The sequence below is a fragment of the Arvicanthis niloticus genome, chromosome 2 (assembly GCF_011762505.2).
Source record: "Arvicanthis niloticus isolate mArvNil1 chromosome 2, mArvNil1.pat.X, whole genome shotgun sequence".
Taxonomy (NCBI): domain Eukaryota; kingdom Metazoa; phylum Chordata; class Mammalia; order Rodentia; family Muridae; genus Arvicanthis; species Arvicanthis niloticus.
Window position 1 is genome coordinate 73207639 of NC_047659.1, and position 13396 is coordinate 73221034.

General features: G+C 36.4%; 1 non-coding gene across 1 annotated transcript; it reads right to left on the reverse strand.

Moving 5' to 3' along the window:
• Positions 1–235: 235 nt before the first annotated feature.
• LOC117704891 (U6 spliceosomal RNA) lies at positions 236–339 on the reverse strand. Its single transcript, XR_004606395.1, has one exon. It is a non-coding gene; the product is annotated as a U6 spliceosomal RNA (small nuclear RNA).
• Positions 340–13396: the final 13057 nt, after the last annotated feature.

The following is a 13396-nucleotide window of genomic DNA, read 5'->3' on the forward strand; positions in this document are numbered from 1 at the left end:
CTTTTGTCCTTGAGATGGCCCTACTGAAAACAGATTCTCCAAAATGTTCATTAAGTAAAATTAAGTCTTCTGAAGAGAAGCCACACTAGAATTGGGTAAGGGTCAATACAGGCATGAATTTGGAAGAATTTTTTCTAGCATTTTGTCTACCAAGTATGAAACTATATATATAATATTTTAATACTAACAATAGATATAGAATCCCATTAACCCAATGAGGCACAGTCACATTTCTTATTTCATCCTTTCCCTCAAATTACTCGTGTGTCTTCCTTGTGCAGGGACCATGCTAATCTTCTCTATAACATTCCAATTTTCCTCTGTATTTTCAAACAGCATGATACGCTGGGCATGCCAACATATGAATAATAGTTATAATATAGAATGGTTAAGTATGTTGAGAGAACAAATGAGAACTTCAACACACCTTATCAGAAGAAGCATGAATGTTTTAATAAGTGATAATGATTAAATAATACATAATTCTTGACATGTCAACATTATTCTAAGCACTAGAGAAATTTCACTGAACAAAATATAATATTTTAAAACCAAATAAATTGCTACAGTTTTATAATAAGTATATGTTAACAGCTGGTAAAAATAGATGATATACCCATTAAATACATCAAGAGCTAAATTGTGCAGTATGTTTGAAGTGGGTCTGTAGTGTTGGAACAAAGCCAAAAGCAGGAGTTGAAGAACTACATTTCAAATAGGGCACAAATAAGTCACATATAAGTAAGGTATCCTAAGCCATAAGATATGACATCATCTATTAACAAGTAAAATAAATGGTAAAAAGACTATGAGTTGTTTGATTTCATTATTGGTATTACAAGGAAAATACCATATAATGGGTCACTTACACATAATAAGAATTCTTTTCTCACACTTCAAGACTTGTATTTCCACTGTTATGTTTGGTAACTGTGGGGTCTGTATTTCTCCTTGTTGCTATGTCCACTCAAGGAATACGCCTTCACAAAGCAGAGGAGAGAAAGTGGTCAGAGGTCTCTTCTACAATGTTGGCATTCCTATTCATAAGAACAGTGATTCCCTGACTAAATGCTTTCCAAATATCTCTCACCATCACTGTGTGGCCATAAATTCAATTTGAATATTAAAGGGCTACACACATTTGAAACAGTGCACTCATGTCACCTTATATCAAATCATTTATGCCAATGGAATTAGGATCTTCATAAAAGCATATTTGAGGTACAGGTAACAGAAATAGAAAGACTCATAGTCATAATTTAATGGCTAAGGTACTAAAGTGCTGAGATCAGAGATCAAACTGTTTTTCTAAAGTAAGATACATGTGACAGTAACACATAGTTCTGACGAAGTGAAGAACAAAGTGGTTCATCAGTACATATGCTTCAGGAACCGCAATTGGTTATAGCATTCATTCTCTAAGACTCTTCTATATACAAGCTTTTAAATAGTTGAGAAAGAAGTACTTGGCTGAAAAGAAGGGGACTGGATAGGATGCACTTGGAAGGTTGTAGAATTGGCTCACAGGCCTTCAGATTTTTCTTCAATTAATGTTAGCATATCTATGAAAATATGAGCACAATAATAAATAGCAAAAGAGTAAGAAAAATATATGGTTTGAATGCTAGATTAAAATTGGATCTCTGGAAAATTGAAGTTTGATGATTCTATCTGTTCAGTTTGTAGTGCATGTAAACTGGACCTCTTTTCTTTTCTTTTTCCTTTGTATTTTGCTAAATACAATATAGATTAGAGAAACCTGGCCCAGTCTGAACTCAGAACTCATGGGACTTTTATAGTAATCAAACTTTAATATGTGTTACACAGTTAGGACATCATGAGTTAAAACTGGAGTCATAAACCCTGTGATCATAAACAACACAATAGAATGTAGGGTTGGTCCTAAAATAATTCATCCCATAGATCAAATTCTGGGTCAATAAATAAAAGTATTTATTGTGACTGAGTGAGTCTATGCTTGGCCATAGAGACATTTATTTGTATCCTGAGGTCACGCTAAACAAAATTAGTAGTTTAGGTCATGATTTTTAGTCCCTTAAGGTAATTAATTTTTTTATTGAACTAATAGATTAAGTTTCACATCTTATGTATTTATTACTTTCTTTTCACGGGAAAGTCAATTTCACTGATGAGAAGTAATTGGCAATAAAAATCTGGTGTGGACATTCATTCAATTCCTTATTAAAAGACAAGGAATTATTTTATATATGCTACAAAGACAAAGGGGACAGTTTGTGATTATATATTGTGATTATAAATTGAGCTTTTGAGGTGACATTTGAACAGTGTTTTAAAGGAAGTGACTTATGACAAGCCTAGAGAAGTGCATTCTGGACCAAAATAAGAAGCTCTCACTTATCTCTACCACAGTATCAAGGCTCTAGTGTAATGAATTCCACAGAAAGGAGACAGTCACAGTGGACTACACTGAGAGGATTTTGTGAATTATGATTGCATTATATTTACATTGAAGAGCTTGTGAATTAAGACACAAAGCAACTATGTAGTAAAAGTAATGAGAAAAGTTATTCACATTCAATTTCAAGACAGGAATTTACATGTAGCAGCATCTTTGATCTTTATAACAACCTGCACTGGTCAGTATTCATCACCTAGGAAGCAACAAATCCATGTTTTTTAAATTTAATTTTACTTTTTTACTCACTCACTTTATATCCTACTCATTGAACCCTCCTGGTCACACCCCCTACAATCCTTCCTCCTTCCCCCTTCACTTCTCCTCCGATCAGGCAGAGCCCTCCTGATTAACCCCACAGCCTGGCACTTCAAGTCTTTGCAAGGCTAGGAGCTTCCTCTTCTGAGGCCAGACAAGTCAGCCCAGCTAATAGAGCATATCCCACATTCAGGCAACAGCTTTTGAGATAGCCCCCACTCCAGTTGTTCAAAACCCTCCTAAAGGTGAAGCTACACATCTGCTACATATGTGTGGGGAGGTCTAGATCCAGCTAATGTATGTTCTTTGGTTGGTGGTTCAGTCACCGAGGTTCACAAAGATCCAAGTTAGTTGACTCTGTTGGTCTTCTCGTAGAGTTCCTATCACCTTCCATCTACTTGCTCTTATTCTTCCATAAGTGTCCTCAAGCTCCAACCACTGTTTGGCTCTAGTGTCTGTATCTGTCTGAGTTAGCTTCTGGATAGGTAGAGTCTCTCAGAGGACAACATTATTCTGTCTGCAAGCATAATAGAGTACCATTAATAGTGGTAAGGATTGGTGCTTGCTTATGATGTGGGTCTCAAGTTGGGCTTGTTACTGCTTTGCCTCAGTCTCTGCTCCATCCCCTGTAACTGCATTTCTTGTACACAGGATAAATTTGGGGTTGATAGTTCTGTGGGTGAGTTGGTATCTCTACCACTCCACTGGGGTTGCAGACATTAGAATGGCTGGAGTAGCCATTCTAATATCTAATAAAAAAAATATTCAACCAAAATTAATCAAAAGAAAGGGAGGGACACTTCATACTCATCAAAGAAAAAAAATCTACCAATATGATATCTAAATTCTGAACATCTATGCCCCAACACTCGCATTTGTAAAAGAAACATTACTAAGGCTTAAATCCCACATCAAACCTACTACATTAATAGTGGGACTTCAACACCCTCCTCTTACCAATTGACAGGGCATCCAGACAAAAACTAAACAGAGAAATGATGAAGGTACCAATCACTATGAATCAAATGGGCTCAGCAGACATGTGTAGAATATCTCACTCAAACACAAAATAATATACTTTCTTCTTAGCATCTCATGGTTTTTTCTCCAAAATTGACCATGTAGTCAGTCACAAGGCAAGCCTCAATAGATATAAGGAAGCTGAAATAATGTCTTGTAACATGTTAGACAGCCATGGATTAAAGCTGGACTCCAACAACAACAGAAACACTGGACAGCCTACACATTCATGGAAACTGAACAACTCTCTACTCAATATATTGTGCCTCATTTCTTAGCCCCAAAAGATGAAAGGAGTCAACTCTGATGCAATCACACTAGGGTCTCTTTATTTCAAGCCTGAGCTTTGACCTCACCACTGTCTTTGATGCAGCAGAGTGGGAGTGTGAAGCCCTGAGCTCTCAACAGGACAAACTTTTATAGGAAATAATAAGCAAGTGAGGGGGTTTCTAGCCTGGCACACATCTGATTTGGAGGCCATTATGGAATTTTGTTTTTTTCTTTAACATAATTGGCTAGTGCTAGGAACCAAACCATAAACTTAACTTCTGCTTTCCTCCTGATTGATGGTTGTTAGGAAGTGAAGTGCCAGGGGCAGGTTTGTAACCTAGAGGTGTAGGTTTGTTGGGGAGTAATGTGAAAACTGGTGCTAGATACTTCCTTGTTAGTTTACTCAAATTCAACCTTAGGTCAGGCTCTGGTCTCTCAAATGATCCCTGGGTTGGGCCAGGAAAGAAATGATGAAAACAATTATAGACTTTTTAGAATTCAGTGAAAATGAAGGCACAACATAACCAAACTTATGGAGCACAGTGAAAGCAATGTTAAGAGGAAAGTTCATAGCACTAAGTACCTCCAAAAAGAAATTAGAATAAGTTCTCATATCACCAATTTAAAAATACGTCTTATAGAGAAAGAAGCAAGCACACCAAAGAGGAGAAAAATGCATGAAATAATCAAAAACAGGGTTCAAGTTGATCAGTTAGAAACACAGAAAACAATACAAAGAATCAAGAAAAGCAAAAATTGGTTTTTTAAGGAAATCAACAAGATAAACAAACTTTTAGTCAAGCTAACCAAGAGACAGAGGGACAGTATTCAAATAAACAAAAGAAGTAATGAAAAGGGAGGCATAACAACTGACACTGAGGAGATTCAAGGAATCAGATAAAAAGAACTCCCATGCTCATGGATTGTCAGGATTAATATTGTTTAAAAAAAAAGCCATCTTGCCGAAAGCAATCTACAGATTCACTGCAATCCCCATCAATATTCCAACTCAATTCTTCATAGGGTTAGAAAGAACAATTTGCAAATTCATTTGGAATAACAAAAAACCTAGGATAGAGAAAACTATTTTCAACAATAAAAGAACATCTGGGGGAATCATTGTCCTTAACCTCAAGCTATATCACAAGGCAATAAAATAAAAACTATATGGTATTGGTACAGAAACATACAGATTAATGGAATAGAATTGAAGACACAGAAATAAACCCACATACCTATGGTCATTTGATCTGTGACAAAAGAGTTAAAACCATCTAGTGGAAAAAAGACAGCATTTTCAACAAATGATGATGATTCAACTGGTGGTCAGCATGTAGAAGAATGAAAATTGATTCATTCTTATCTTCTTATCTCTACAAAGCTCAAGTCCAAGTAGATCAAGGACCTCCACATAAAACTAGATACAATGAAACTAATAGAAGAGAAAGTAGGGAAGAGCTGAGAACACATGGGCACAGGGGAAATTTTTCTGAACAGAATACCAGTGGCTTATGCCCTAAGATCAACAATAGACAAATAAGACCTCATAGAATTGCAAAGATTTTGTAAGGCAAAGGAAACTGTCCATAGGACAAAATGGCAAAGAACAGATTGGGAAAAGATCTTTACCAACAGGTCTTACTTCAAAAGCCTGTACTGTGGGGTGGTGGGCTGTGAGAAGCAGCTGGGTGCTTGGTTGAGCATAAGCCTGTAACCCTGGACCCTTATTGGACTGCAGCAGTTCGGCTCTGCTCCCAGGACCTGGTTCTTTTCATTTAGCTTCAACCTTCCACGGCCCCTCCCACAGAGAGGTCTAAGGCCATCAGTCACAAGAAACAGGCCTCAGGCCCTAGAGAGATTTACATACTAATGAGATGCCTGAAGGCCAGAGGGTGGAGCCAATTAAGCATTCTTCTCTAAACACCCCCCTTTCTCCCTCCCTTTTTAACTCAGGTCTGCCCTGAGTTTGCTGGGGGCGGGGGTGGGGGGGTGGGGGGGTGGGGGGTGGGGGGGAATGGGGAGGGGGGCTCAGGATATGTGTTCCAATAAAGCCATTTTGGAAACCCATGGACTTTCTCTTGTCATTGGAGCCACTCAGTGAGGAACCATTGAGAAGGCCTTTAATGAGCCACTGTAGCCACAGCCACCATGCCTAACTTCCCTCCTAGATGAAATTTCTGCACTCCCAGCCAACTACTCACACTGTACTGCACAAAATTGGATGTTCTTAATGAAATAAGAAGATTTTCTAGACAGATACCACTTGCTAAAGTTAAATAAAGATCATGTAAATTACTTAAGCAGCCCAATAATCCCAAAAGAAATATAAGTAGTCATTAAAAGTCTCCCAATGACAACAACAACAAAAGGCCAGGGCCAGGTGGTTTTAGTATAAAATTCTACCAGACTTTCACAAAATAATACCAATACTCTTCAAGCTTTTTCACAAAATAGAAACAGAAGGAACACTGCCAAACTCTTTCTTTGAAGCCACATTCAAAATGAGCACACTTATTTTTCTTAATTAGACATGTGCTTAAATCTGAGGTGCCTGATGGATTATCAGAATAAAATTAGGACACACAGAGTAAGTAGGTTTCTCAAATCGCAAGGTATATGTACAAAACTGTTAGAGATTTCTATTTTGAGTTCTGAGAATTCTGAATGCACTTGGAGAATTTTACATGACATTATTTTATTAATTTTTTTCTAATGGCTCCAACAAATGTAGCCTTCTTATACATTACATAAGTGGTTACTGATATTATTAAGAAAAATCAACATCAACAAAATCTTGACTGAATTATGTACTTTTTGTGATATCTTTAGTCATTTTATGATATGGGCCATAAAATGGTCTTTATCCATTCTTTATTCTTATTCTGTAACAGGATACCTTCTTACTTACAAAGTCACTGAAATCTTTATGATATTAATTTATTAGCAAGCATGTGACTTGACATTTTTGTATTTTTTATTAATTAAGAATTTATTTATTTATATCCCAAATGTTGTCCTCTTTCAGGTAACCCCTCCCAGAGTTCTTTTCCCCATTCCCTTCCCCTTCACCTCTGACAGGGTGCCCCTCCCAGGCATCCCCCCTCACTGGGGTATCAAGTCTCTACAGTGTTAAGCATATCTTCTCCCACTGAGACATGGCAAAACAGCCATCTGCTACATATGTGCCTGGAGCCTCAAGCCAGCCAATGTATTCTCTTTGATTGGTGACTTAGACTCTGAGTGCTTCCAAGGGTCCAGGTTAGTTGACTCTGTTGGTCTTCTCATGGGGTCCTCATGCCTTTAAGTTCCTCAGACTTTCCCCTAACTCTTTCATAGGTGTCCCAACCTCCATCCAGTGCTTGACTGTGAAAATCTGCACTTGTCTCAGTCAGCTGTGGTAAGACTCTCAGAGTACCTGACATTTTAAATGTATAGAATCAAGGAAGAGAGATATTTCTCTTTATCCTTTGAATTGCATCCTCTCAGCAATATCCATATCTTTTTTTGTTCATTTTTTTTATTTTATATTTTATTTACATTTCAGATGCCATCCCTTTTCCCCATTTCCCCTCCTTAGAAAACCCCTATCCCATGCCCCCTTTTCCTTTTTGCTTTTATACATTTTTTAAAGTGTTAGTCAAAGGCTTTATACATTTGGTAATGCTCAATCAGAAGTGTAACCCAATACCCAACCTAGATATATAAACTGTCTTTGACATCTGCCTCCATGCACCCCCTCTTTCTCTCTCTTTCTCTCTCTCATCACTTTGCTTCTCCTCTCCTTCATCTTCTCCTCTCCTTACTCCATCTCTTCCTCTCAGTACTCCTTCCCCCTTAGCTCCTCCTACATATCATCCTTCCTGTTAAAATAACACTTTTCTCTCAAAATACAATTAGAGCATAATTATTTCTATTTGTACCAGTGAGGTACAAGATAATCCTAACACCCAGTGCATCATTGTGTTGACTAACCAGAACCTCTGTCATCTCTCCTAACTAAAACACTTAGTTTTGAACCTGGCTTTTTTCTTGGCTTAGAATAAATGTCAGTTGAAAACCATCCACTCAGATCTTTTCTCTCAAAGTAAATAGCCAGGATTGACTATGAGACTATAGGTCTTCAACCCCGTCAGAAATCCAGAATGACTGAGTTAACTGAAATTATGGGAAGCACTAAGCATAGCTTCTAAAACTTAGCCAATTTATAGAGACCGCTGAACACCTGGAAAGCCCCTATACTACAGAACGTTGGAGCATCAAATCTTCAGCCTTCTAGCCCAAAATCATTTGACAGACCTTAGTGATGCAGAATTATTAAGGGCTGATTACTCTGTCTAGGCAGATATAATCAGTCGACTATTCTGCAAGTGTGTCCTTTTATGGACAGTAATTTGTCTGTAGATGGAAAGAGGCAATTCTTGCCTTGTGGCTGTCTCTGCACAACTGGAGTAACTCCAAAGATGCTCAATTTCTTCTTAGAATCCAAGACAGGAAGCTGTCAGGAACAGACAGGTCTCTAATCAAAATGAACATTAATATAGAAATGTTTGTAACGTCAATTCTGTGGACTTCTGACATTTTGAAAACCAACTATCCATGTAAGATAATCTGGACTGCTATCTGTTAACTCTTCTCAGCTATTTCTAAATAAAACATAGAGAATACCCTAACAATAAACTCCAAGCCATGAATTTGCTATAGGCCCTTAACTCACAGGCTAACCATCTCAAATCTGTTAAAAAAGTTAAAGAAGGACTGGGTCTAAGCCTTGTATTCCTAAATGTGTTATATAGGCACTATGCCCATGCGAGTATCAATATTCATCTCATTTTTATATCAATAAGAAACTCATACCAATGAAAACCTTAAATTTGTAATCAAAGTAAATTTTGTACCATTTAAGAGATTATAACTTCATCTTGATACTAATTATACAGATTTCTATCAATAGGTTGTGGCTATGCAATAAATCCTAGCTAATCCTCCCTGTTCCAACAAAACCTCTACTTTTCCCTAGAAAGACAGTCCAATATTAACCACCTTAGTCCCCAAGCCCAAGGAATAGGGGCGCTGACTCTTTGTTAACTTCTTCAAGCTGATTAAGGGCATTGAGATATTAGAAGAGGGGTGGGGGGAAGAGTAAATTGATAAGCCTCTGACACTGTATCTTCACTGCATCCAGTTGGAATTCCAGGACATCAGAGGTTGGAGCAGGTCTGCTCAGTTTGCTTAATGAGTAGATACACCGAGGCTGTGTATTCTGCAATATACAATTCTCAGAACAAGTTTTAGTATCAAGAAAAAAAATTTTTTTTCCTAGAGGGCTGACATTTTTTTTAAAGATATTGGTTCTAACAACTTTTCTTTTCTTTTTTTAATTGGTTATAATATTTATGTTTAAAATTCTATCTCCTTATCCCATTCCCCCCACCACCCAGGAGCTCCTTATCCCATCCCCCCTCCTTATGTTTCTATGAGGGTGTGATTTTCCAGTTTATGATGCTGTTTCCATTAACATAAACTGCCTCCAAAATTTCTAAATCCTTCCATTTGTGTTATTAAATCTCCTATTTTTCTTTCTTTTTTCTCTTTTTTCTCTTTTTTCTCCTTTTTTTTCATGTCTTTTTATTTAAATTGGGTATTATATTTATCTTTCAAATTTCATCCCCTTACCCCACTTCCTCCTACCACCCAGAAACCTACTATCCCATCCCCCCTCCTCTTGCTTCTATGAGGCAGTGCCTGTATCTACCCCCCCACTACCCCCTCCCCACTCTCACTTCCCCCCCCCATTCTGTGTTCATTTTTATGGGACCAACAAATTCCTCTCCCACCTATGCTGGACAAGGCCATCCTCCCCTACATATACCACTGAAGTTCTGGGTCCATCCCTATGTGCTCTCAGGCTGGTGGTTTAGACCCTGGGGGGCTCTGGTTGTTTGGTATTGTTGCTTTCCTCCTGGGATCACAAACCCTTTCTGCTCCTTCAGTCTTCTCTCTATGTTCTCCATTGGGAAACCCTTGATCATATCAGTGGTTAGCTGTGAGCACTGTCCTCTGAATGTGTTAGTCTTTTAAAAATTTGTTTTTATATATGTTCAGGACCAAAGCCAAATCTGTAACTTCTTAATCACAGTATAAAGAACATGAAACAAATACATAAGTGATATATATATATATATATATATATATATATATATCCTAACACAAGAACGACAGGAACAGTCCACAGTTTTTTCATGTGTGATAAAGTATTTTTTAAATTTTGTAACATTTACTAATGTTTTTTTCTCAAGCAACTATTTTGAATTTTATTGAGATTATAGTTTGAATTCTCTTAGTTTGCTGGCATTTTCCTCAAAAAATTATTTTTATACTTCAAATATATTGTCATTGCTAAAGTTCCAGAAAGACAAACTTGTATTTTTGTTGACAGACAATATCAGTTTGACTTATATTTTCCCAATGCAATAAATTGGTGTTTATCTATGAAATTATTGTATCAGACATTCTGGAAAATACAGATATAGTGTGAGCCCCACTATTTCTTACTGTTAGTGATGCTAGAAGTCTAGTTATAGCTCTACAACCATTTTGCATATTTAGAGGCAGTCTCAAAACTCTAAGGAACTCAATTTCCTTTATCTAGAGACTTTGGGTAAGAGTAGCTCCTTTCAAAGGACTTAAGAATAGTTAGTTGAAAGTGACAGATACATGGCAGATGCACATTGAGTGACAGCTATTTAGTGCTTTGTATTTTGGTGAGATTTTTCTTGGTTTACCTTTGTTAGGTTTGAATTTCATTACTGTACACTGTTTTTCTTTTTGTCTTAATAATTTTTGATGGCTTGAGTTCTTTGCAAATTTAAAGTAAGTAGAAAAATAAAAATTAAATCTAAGTTTTCTTTTTTGGTCAACTAAATTAAACCCCTCTTTTATAAAAATTTTAGACATTTCTGTTTTTTGGCTTCTTTACTAACAAATACTACACTGTATAATTTTAAGGACATCTATCTATACAAATACATTACAAAATAATAGGTAAAAGCTGTAGAAATGTGTCTGCCATTAAAAGCTAGGCACACACACACAGACACACACACACACGGACACACACCATAAAATCCCACAAAAATAATACATCGAGTTTCTGATTCTTCGCCTTTTTACTGATCGTCCTTTAAAAAATGACGATGATTAATAAGTGTCAATTTTGTAATTCTATACTGACTAAACCTGAAGAAAAAATAAAGTTGGATCTGTTAGTAGTAATCAGTGCCTTTATTACAAACATTCATATAAAATCGTTGGAATAATCAATGAGTATTACCTTGGTAAGAATAGCATTGTAAGCCAACCCTAAAATATACATCCACATCATTGATCCAATATCTATGGCTCAGAAAACAATGGTTTAAAAGGATGTGGAAAGATTGTGCCAGCCAGAATAATAGGACTTCTCCTGTAAAAAATAGTCTTCCTTGAAACGTCTGTATAAACAAGACCCTTATGAACGGACATGGTAAAATGAAAGGAGAGAAATTCTTCAGGCATCTACAGAAAAAGAAAACCAACTACATTTGTCTAATGACAGCATGGAGAAGAAAAGTTAACTCTCCAGGGATGACTTTTTTATGTGTAGTGCTGAATCCTAAAATGATATACAGATAACAAAAGGGACTGAAGAGGTTTTGTGTGTGTGTGTGTGTGTGTGTGTGTCTGTGTGTGTGCACATGCATGTGAGCACACACACATTGTGCATATGTATGATTATGCATCCAGAAGTCAGAGGAAATATCTGATGTCTTCCTTTATCACACTCTGTCTTTTTCAACTGAGAAAATATCTCTCAGCAAATCTGATGCTAAATTTTTGAAGCAATCTCAGGATGTTGCCTTCTTCCCCTTGACTCTGACCCACAAGCTGACTGACAAGCAAGACAATGCCCATATTTTTGGTTGGTTACTGGAAATTCAAGTTCAGGTTCTCATGCTTACACAGCAAATGTTCCTCTCTGTTGAGTTGTCTCACAAGTCATATGTTTTTATTTTTTTCCTTTCATTATAACAACTCACTTCTATCTACATGCATACATAAAGATGTACACACATATATATTCATGCCTAGAGAGTCCTGATTCAAATAATTCTAATTTCAACAGAGAAAATCTTGATTCTCTGATATATTTCTAATTTTTATTTAAACCAGAAATTTTTCTCATAGTAAACAGACACTTCCTTACACTCTCTGAACACGTTATTGTTTTTCATTATTCAAAACCACTCTACCAGATTTCTGGTGGTTCCCAGCAAAGTAATAACTATTTAATCAATTCTAAGTATGACAAGAACCTTCCATATTCACTGAAGCTTTGACCACTGCCTACACTTCCTACTGTAAACTCCCTTTAATATAAGTTTGCAAAGCACACCTTCACTGAACTTGTATGTAAGTAAGCTTACTCTAGTCTAGAATCCCATTTTCTTAAATTTGTGGTTGTGTCTTTCTACTCCTTGTCATTTCAAGTGGTAAGTTAAATGAATACAATAAAAGAAAGATGAAAGACAGACAGACAGACAGACAAATACCAGAAAAGCCAATGTGCTAACTTTAACTAAATAGTAAGAATGAATTGTTTCTGATCAAGTTTGTATATCTATACATATACATTTGTATACATAAATATCAGATTCCAGTCTGATGTAGAATGCATGCAAAACTACATAGTTAGTCCCTGATGTATCTCAGAATCATGTAGACTTCAGGAATGGTCAGTGGTTTCTTTAACATTTGAAACATGTTGACTTTGTCTCAGTGTTCTATTCAAAGTAAGAAATGTACTTAGGCTAGAATTGTGAAAATAACATTAAAGACAATTACCACTTGTCATTTTTTAAAAATTAACAACTCTTGTTTGTCCCTTTGGTTCTGATTTTTGGTAAAGATTGCTGGGTTAATTCAGTGTTCTTTTCTATTTTCATGTTATAATTCTAAAATATATAAAAAAAATATTCAGTGATTGAAATCTTCAAGAAAATTTGCAAAACCTATTGCATAGCGAATCCTCAAGAATTCCAATAAATCAAAGAGCAAACAGCATATGCTTCAAATCCAAATAAGCTTTAGTGTCCTTCACCTGTCTTGAAATAGCCACACCAAATGATTTCTTTGTATATAATCCCAGTTTTATTATCTGAACATATTAAAGAGTTTACAGATTTACATACTGAAGCCTCAGCCTCAGGCTTTTGTGACTTATTGCTATGTCATGGCTCATATCCCTTCTTTAATTCTGTGTTTCCTGGAGATATATCCAATCAAGTCATGAGCTATATGTCACTCTGCTGTCTCCACTCAAGGGATTAAGAATCAAGGGTCAGGTTTGCTCTTCAAGGGCTTCAGGTATGAACA